Raw genomic sequence first — 9115 nt, 5'->3', positions numbered from 1 at the left:
GCACTTGCCTTCGAGCTCGGGCCAGGCGCGGGGCTCCGGCTGCAGCGGCCGGCGGTCTCCAGACAGTGAGTCGGCTGTGCGGCGGGGGTGTTCCGGGGGTCCCGGGTGGAGGTCCCCACAGAGCTCCTCTCTTCTGTGAGGGGCATATTTGTGGGAGGGGCGTGCCCAACTCGGGGAATTCAAAGGGGGGAGCTGCGGGAGGGAGAGAAACCCCTTCCATACCCCCCAACACCAAGCCCCGAGTCAGCTCCAAACCCCCACACCCCTGTGAGGAGGGGGCTCCTGCTACTGCAGTTTGGGGCGCAGAGACATCCCCCACCCGGTTGAAGGTGAGGACTTGAGGACCTCCTAGGCAGCGCTCAGTGGGGGGAGAGGGAGAGGGAAGGACTGGCCTTATTGCCCCCTTCCAGCCCCTCACCCCCAGTCATCTCTCTCTCTCCCAGTGTGGCGGGATTCCCTGCCTCAGGCAGAGTGGATGGGAACTCCCCCACACGCACGCACCTGCCAGCCTTTTGTGCTTCCGAGCTGACGCTCAGCTCTCTTCCCCGCTCCTCTCCCCCTTCCCAACACCCTCTTTGACAGCCCCGTTAGTGCTTACCCAAGGTCACCCAGATGAGCAGGGGCTGAGCTGGGTTTGTGGCTGACTCACTAACCCCAGAACCCAGTCTCGCTTCAGCATCAGGGTTTTCTCCCTGCATTTCACTGCAGGTGTGAGGAGCTTATCTGGGGACCCCAGAACTGGGAGGTGGAGGGTTCCTCTCTCCCCCAGTCTCTCTGCCCTGCTGGAGCCTCAGGCAGGACTGCCCTGCTTGGCTCCCTCCTCCAGGCTCACAGGTTTCTAGTACCCCCGCCCCACCCCAATATCTCCAACCCCATCCTCAGGCTGCTCAACCTCAAAGGAAATCCCTGGGGGGCAGGGAGTCTTCCAGATGGGTGAGCCAGAGCATCATGAGCTGGTTGAATAACAGTTATTCTGATGCACCTGCCCAGTGGATGATCTTGGCCCCCTGACACCCCAGGGTCAGAGTCAGCTCCAAGGAGCACCTGAATGGAACAGGCAGCAGCCCATGAGCCATGTAGGTGGCCATTGGCCCCGCCCCAGACCCCTGATGAGAGGAAGGGCCGCTGGAACATTCACAGCCAGCTGTGTTTCCCTTTCAACCTCATTCTGAGGTCTGGCTGTGCCCTCCCACTGCTCCCCACCATGGGGCTGCTCTGTGTTCCTTTCTTCCTCCTCCTCCAGGATGCGTACTCTGTGCTCATATGGGAACTCTGAAGACCATCTTGTACAGACAGAGGGAATACCATGAGGGAGCTACAGGCCCCAGGACAGCAGTGGGCAGGGCGGGATTTGGGGGTAGCCAAGAATAGAGCTGGGAGAGCCATTGATCCCTGATGCTTTCATCCTCATACCAGCCCGCTCCAGCCTTACCCACTCAGATCTCCTCGTGAGAAAGGAATTGGGGGGAGGACAGGGAACAATATGAGGAAAGTCAGAGCCTTAAGAGTGCAGTGTCCAGTGGAAGAAGGTGGGGCCTCCAGGGAGGTGGCCTGGCATGGGGTAGGTATATGGAGGGACTCACCGAGGGGCCTGAGGGAGGAAACAGGGCTACGCTGGATGGACTCTGCCACCAATCTTAAGTTCCCTTAAAACTTTCAAGGTGATCCAGACCTCATATCTGCTGTAAAGACCATTGCAGTCTGGGAGGTGTTTGCACCCGTCCTTCTGGGGCCCTGCCTCCACCCTGCCCCTATGTCTGGTCCTTACAGGTCAAGGAGGAAAGAAAGGCAGCCACAGCCCCCCACCACCCAAGTGGTAACCCAGCAGGACTGAAGGAGACAACCCCTTTGGTGGTGGCTCGTCAGGAAGATCCCTACACCCCAGGGTGAGTGGATCCCTTTGGGGGTGGGCGTGGCCCAGAGATTGGATAGAAAAACTGATGACTTAAGAAAAAGTGCCAACCTTTGAAATAATAGTAACAGTATAATAATAATAATAATGATGATGATGATGATGGCTGTGTTCTCTAGAGCCCCCTGAGAATCACTGTCTACTTTCTCTGATCACTCGTGGTGGAGAACCTGCTCAGAGAGGCTAGGTGACCTACCCAGTGTCACACAGCCAGAAGGGGGAAGTTGACCCAGGTTGGAAAGGCCTGACCCTCTACCAGATCTTCACCCCCAGGTGTCTGTGGCCTCCGTCCCTGGAGACAGCCCTTAGGGAGCAGCTCTTTGCTCTTTCTTTTCCCGACTGGACAAGGCAGCTCAGGGCAGGCAGGGCCCCATGGGTATGGCAGGGGCTCCTGGACCTCAGCAACTTGGAGGGGACTCTGTGCTTATGACAGGGGTGGTTTCCTGCCTTCCTGTCACCCCCAGGTTCTCACCTCCTCCTCCAGAGCAGGGACTGAGGGCCCAGTGGACTGCCAATGGGGAGAACCGGGGGGTGCCAGGTGCAGCTCCTCCCCACCCCTCCTTCGCCTCGTTTCCTCCGTGTATCTTCTGCAAGAATCAGTTGTATTTATTTATTTATGAACTTATTTATTTATTTTTTAGAACTTATCTTTACCGGTATTGTATTGTTGAAAGTATTACAGATGTCCCCTTTTCCTCCCCACTGACCCACCTCACCCACCCTGTATTTATGTATTATTTATAATCCTCACCTGAGGATATTTTTTTCATTTCTTCTCAAAGAGAGTAGAAGGGAGGGAGGGAGAGAGAAGGAGGGAGGAAGAGAGGAAGGGAGGGAGGGAGGGAGGGAGGGAGGGAGGGAGGGAGGGAGGGAGGGAAAACGAGAGAAACATTGATGTGAGAGAGAGACATCGACTGGTTGCCTCCGCAATGCCCTGACATGGGGTGGGGAGCGAACTCGAAACCCAGGTACATGCCCTTGACCAGGAATTGAACCTGCAACCCTTCGGTGTGCGGGGCCCACACTCTAACCACTGATATACACAGGCCAGGGCTGTATTTATTTATTTATTTATTTATCAAGATCTTATCTCGCCCACTGGCCTGAAACCATAAGTTTGGTTTTTTTGTGTGTGCTTTTATCACCACAGTATCCCCATTTCAGGGTATAAGCCTTGCGTACAGAAGGTGCTCAATATATGCTGATAGAACAAGGGAAGCTTCTCCAAGCCCCTGAACTTGGAGATCCTGGGAATAAGCCCTCCAAGACGCTGCCCCTGTTCCTCATCCTGCCCCAGCAATTTCCAGGACCCTAGGGGGCTTAACCCTCCATGACTTTTGCTCTGCTCAGACAGAGTCCTCCCACACACAGCCCTGCTGGTGTGACCCCTCCCCCTCCTCTGACTTGCCCCACCCTGTTTGCCTCTTCCCTCTAACCCCGCTGGACTCCCAAATGCCCTTCTTGGTCCTACCTCAGGGCCTATGCCCTTGAAGTGTCCTCTGCCAGGTGCACCCTTCTCCCAGCTCGTCCAATGCAGCTCCTGGGCCCCTTCTGAATGCTCCCTCTCCTGAGAGGCTTCTCCTGATCACCCTGGTTAAAGTCTCCCCATCCCTGTTCCTAGTTTTCTCGACTTCTTCGGATCTTTTCCCAATACTTTGATCTAGAATTCCTATTGGTTCTTAATTTGGAGAGGATTGTTCCCCTCTTCTAGAACTTTAGCTCCAAGATGGGCAGGTTTGTATCTGTCTCAGACTAGATGTCCTCAGCACCAGAGTCAGAGAAGGCGCTTGGTGGATATGTGAGTAAATGAATGAGTGAGTGAATACCTTTCCCACTCTTCCATCCCACCCTACTCACAGGGGACTCAGCATCCCGCCTCACCTCTGTCCGGGTAGCCATCAGTTAGACCTAGGATAGGGCTGACATTTCTGTGGATGCACAGCTAGGAGCTTTGGGGGCTGGCCAGGCCACCCCTGCTCAGGCGGCTCCCTCTGGGTCCCTCAGGTCCTGTGAGGTTCTCCCAGCTCTCCTGTACCTACATCCTGGAGGAGAGGCTTCCTCTTCAGCCACCAGCCTCTCCCTTGCCCAGTCTGTAGGCCGTTTCCTGGGGGAATGGGTCCTGGGACACCCAGCCATACTCCAGTCCCTCCTGGCCAACCGTGGGCTGAGGGGCTCTGTCTGGAATGGAGACCCAGGTGGACCCCACCTATTGCCCTACCACCATCCATCCCAACTCCTGTCTACCACCAGCCTTGTCTTTGAGAGGGGAGGTCCAAGCAGGCCGCAGGCAGACTTGGGCAGGAGGTGATCACTCACCAGGCTGACCATGCTAAGTTCAGCCCCTTGAAGGGAGTCCCTGATCCCTCAGCACAGGTGAGCTCAAAGGAGAAAAAGGGTCTTTCCAGGGGAGGCCTGGAGAGGCCGCTGGTGGGGGTGGGAGTGGGGGTGGCTGGTGCTTTTGTAAATTTCTGGATGTTTACATGTTGGACTTGAATTCAGAAAGTGTCAGATGTTGCACGGCCCTTACAGCAGCCTGTGTATCCAGGGTCAGCCTGTGGGCATGATATGAATGCTTGTTGTGGGGCAGGGACCCGTATGTGGGCCGGGACAATGAATGTGGTGCAAGGATGTGTGCCAGACCCCAAGGGAGATGTGGTTGGCTTCATCAGTAGCTTAGAAAGAGCCCAGTGCAAAGGCCTGGAGGTGGGAACAGCTGAGGGGAGATGGGGAGACCTGGGTGGGAGTGGTGGGTAAATGGGGGGATGCAAGAGGGATGTTGCACGCAAGGAATGGCCCCTTTAGAGTCACCACAACCCCATTCCTGGTGCCCTGTGGGCATGGCAGGGGATGGGTGGTCCCCAGGCCTCCACTTCTCAACCATCACAGCGCTGGGCACTGTCACCACAATCAGGCCTTCCTTGGGGTGTCCCCATCAGGCTGGAATGAAGAACAGGCTCTCGAGAGGAGGGGACAGGAGTCACCAGCCCAAGGCTGTCACTTGTCCCTGCTCAGCCTCACTGCCATTGCCCACCCATGGGACCACCCCTTGCCCAAGCTGCGGGGTCTACTCATTCATTCATTCCATCCAGCTATTTTCTGGGCCTCAGGAAACAAAACAGATCCTGACCAGGTACAAAGCTGAGGCCAGGAAGAAAACAGGTGTGGGGCTGGGGAAGAGATGGAGGAGCTGCTGTGTGAAAAGGTCATTTTAGGGGTGGGGACAGGTGTCCAGTCGCTTTGCAAAGTTGTCCCGGAGCACAGAGGTTGAGGGGTAGCTGGAGTTTGGGGGGCCAGATTTTGGGAAGGGGTGGCTAGGAGTTCCTGAGGACTGTCAGCGACTGGTGTAGTGGTTTGGCTAATGTCCCCTCTGTCGCGCAATGCGAGAGGGCGAGTTTGAGGAGCCGCCGAGCGCTGGCGGGGGAAGGGGGAAGACCGAGCACCCAGAATAAGGGATCTTTAAATGTAGGCGGGGCTTGCGGGGTCGCTGGGGGCGGGTCCAATCGGGCTTAGCCAATTGGCTGCACCGCCCGCGTCGCACCGCCCCCTCCTCTCCTGGCCCGGGCGGGCGCTCACCGCCCCCCGGCCCCGCCGGTGCACCGGGCGGCGGGGGATGCTCCCGCTGTCGCCGCCGCCGCCGCCACCGCCTCCCCCCGCCCCGCCGCCGTCGGGCCCACCGTCCCGCCGCCGCTGCCCGTCCCCGCCGAGACCCCGGCCCCGGCCCCGGCCCCGGCCCCGTCCTGTGGGTCCTTGTCCGCACGGGACACTGTCTCCTCCAGCCTCGACCGCCCGCCTGAGCCGAGCCCCGCAGGTATGGGGTGGGATGGGCAGGGGTGCCGGGGAAGGGAGGCACGTCCGGGAGGGGGATGCGGTTTGGGGCTGGGGACACGGGGAAGGGCATGTGTGTCTGTGCACTGCCAGCTTGAGTGACGAGTCTCGGACCCCCATCCCGCATGGGGCGGGTGCTGGGTTCTCTTTGGGGGGTGAGTCTCCAAACTCCATAGATACGGTGGGGGGTGTCCTCAGGGTGGAGGCAGTGACCCGGGACTGACTTGGGAATGGGAGTAAGGAGACCCTCGCTGCTGGCCGCTGGATCCAGCAGTCAGGGCCACCACGGTAGGGGTCAGCAAGCCCAGCTCACCTTGGACAGAGATTGGGGCACCCCGCACAGGGCACTGCCCGCTATCCTGGAGGGTGGCCCATCGATGTGAGCGCTGGAGGTTGGGGCCGAGTGAGAGAAGCTGGTGGAGACGGAGCAGTGTGGGGGGCGCTGGTGGAGGCAGCCTGGGGAGGGCAGGGCAGGCTAATTGCACCCTGCTGGCTGCTGGCAGGTCCCTGATGGTGGTGATGGGGGAATGCCTGAGGGATCAGGCAGCCAGCCAGCACCTCACTGCACCGGTGCTGGGCAGTCCATGGGGAGGGAGGGCGAGTGAATCCTGTCCACCCTGCAGAGTTAGGGCCCCAGAGTGCTGGAATGGGAGAGGGGTCCCGGGGTCCGTGCCCACCCTCCACAGGGACACACAACCCACGACTTGTCCACACATCCCAGAAGGTTCCACCATGTGCTTCTGGCCGTGGTTTCTGGAAACAGTGTGGTGGGCATTTTGCCTCACAGGGGGCTCAGCCTTGGGAACTGAGGGGTCGGGGGCACCTCCTCCCGGTCCATCTGTGAAGGACAAAGCTTGGTGCTGGGCAGCAGCACTGTGGCAGGTGTATCCATGGCCACATGCTAAGACTTTCCACATGGGATCTGGCCACCCACCCCGATGGGTGGACTCCAAGATGCGGCTTTACTGAAGAGGCAGCGAGGAGGTGACTTCGCCCTGGCTGGGATGCTGAGGGTCCCTCTGGGCAGCTACGGCACCCAACCTGTCATTTGTAAGAAAGGTTCCTGTGAGTGCCTTTGGGGTCTTTTGGGTTTCTCTCTTCCTTTTGCGTGGCAGAGCACCCTGCTTCCTGCTGCCTGCCCACCTTCTTCAGTCCCTCAAGAGCCCTCCTGAGTGCCCCCTGTCCCGTTTGGCTCACAGGGTTCCCACAGTGTTTCTGGGATGGTGTGGAAGGGAGCTCTGCTCACCCTCCTACCCTGGCCTTCAGCGAATGGAGGGCTCACGCTCCAGACGCATTTGACAATTTGGGCCATTCCAGGATCCCTCAAAACCGAATGCAGCCCATAGCGTGTTACTCACCATTTAGGGGAGCTCCTTGGAGAACTTGAGAGACTTCACTAAAAAAACAACACACCCTTTAGTGGATATCTCAACCTTGCCCCTGGTTTCAGAGGGGCCCTTGGGTCTTTGGGAACCCCTGAGGGTCCTGGGGACCCCAGCTTTAGGTCCAGGTTGCAGTGGGGCCGGGGGAGGTACACCTGGGAAGGGGAGGGGCCTCTTGTCCCCAGGTCCCTCTGGTCCCACTCAGCCCTCAGAAAAGGACTGCTCCTCCTGTGGGATCTCAGGCAAACCACTTTGTCGTTCTGTTTTCTCGGAGGTCACGGTAGGGCATGGGCACCCATCATGCCTCTGCCCTGAGCCCTGGGGGCCCTCAGGATAGGGCCGGGCTGGCTCCCTCTCCAGATGGCAGCTCATCAAGAGGGAGCCAGGCAGATCTTGCCACCCACCGCCCCCACCCCCACCCCCCAGTTGGCACTGACTTAGTTCCTGCCCTTCCTGGCTGTGTGACCTTGGGCAAGGTACTAAAACTCTCTGAGCCTTGTCTCCTGTCTATAAAAAGGGGTCAGGGATGCCACCTGCCTTACCGAGTGGCGATGGAGATTAAATGTGATCATTCTGATAAAGGGCTCAGCCACAGTAAGCACTAGGGGCATGTCAACATGACGGGATGCCTCCACCCTCTGCTCGCATGGAAGCCCACGCCCCCACTCTCACTCTGCCCGGGGCACCTTAGGACTCAGCTGCCAGGCAAGGAGCAGCGTGGCCGACAAATGGCTGGATTTGGCCTGTGTGTTGGGTGGCTGAGTCACATCCCCAAATTGCATCTTCATTGGTGCATTTCCGAAGGTCGTCTGCGGGCCCCCACCCCCTCCTGGTCCTGTCTGCCAGGCCTCCCACCTCTCCTGCCTGGGCCCCCAGAACCCCCAGCAAGGATTTGCACTTTCAGGAAGGATGGGGAGAGGGGTGCCTGGGGTTTCCTGTTCTCCCAGGCAAGGGCAGGGTCTGGGGCTGCTGTGCTGACAAGCTCCCAGACCCGCCTAGCAGCCAAAAGCCCTTAAGGTGGCAGGTCCCTGATGGTGGTGATGGGGGAATGTCCCACAGCCCAGGAGGAGTGTAGCACCCTGGTGTTTGTGAGACACACACACACACACACACACACACACACAGATCCGGGCCAAGGTCAGCCTTATAAACTATGAAGTGCCAAGCTTGCAGGAGGCCAGGCCTTATACATTGCGAAGTGTCAGGCCACAGGTGGCCACAGCCCGGTGGATGTGATGGCTGGTAGGGGTGAGGGAGGAGCATGTTCTAAGACTCGCGAGGTCACTGACCATGGCAGGAATGTTTCTTGCACTTCTGTGTGCTGGTACCAGCATCTGGGGACACACAGTGAGCAGGACGTACGCAGTCTGGGGGCACCGGACAAGGACACAGGGGTCCTGTGATGCAGAGGGCTTTGGCAGAGGTCGCCTATGCCCTGCCCAGCAGCATGGCTTATCTTGGCATGTCCTGACAAGACAGTTTCTGCACCGGTCACCCCCAGAGCATGGTCTCAGGGCCGGGGAGATGTCCTGTCTGTGCACACAGTCCCTCTCCCAGTCCCCCAGTGCATGCTGGCTTAGCCTTTTCAAAGGGGAGCACACTTGGCACACTGCCCACTGCTGCCAGGCTTGTTGGGAGAAGTTCAACCAGGCAGCGTGGTCCAGAATCTCCCCTGCAAGGAGATAGTCCCATCACAGCACAGTGCCTCAGTTTCCCCTTCTATAAAACTGGCCAAATCCCAGGACCCCCTTCTTGGGCATATTTCGAAGATTTAAGAGAAAACTTGTGTGAAATATAGAGACTAGTATGTAATAGATCGGGGGTGGGGAATGTCCGGGGTAGGGAACAGCCTTATAAACTGTGAAGTGCTGGGCCTGCAGGAGACCAGCCCATATAAACTGTGAAGATGGTTAAGAAACATTGGCGGAGTGACAGCAGGTGGCGTGCAAGGTTTAGAGAGTAGGCTGGGGTGGGTCTGGCAGGTCAGAACCCAGCA

This window comes from Eptesicus fuscus, chromosome 6, assembly GCF_027574615.1.
Source record: "Eptesicus fuscus isolate TK198812 chromosome 6, DD_ASM_mEF_20220401, whole genome shotgun sequence".
NCBI classification, from domain to species: domain Eukaryota; kingdom Metazoa; phylum Chordata; class Mammalia; order Chiroptera; family Vespertilionidae; genus Eptesicus; species Eptesicus fuscus.
Note: the sequence above shows the minus strand (reverse complement) of the source record.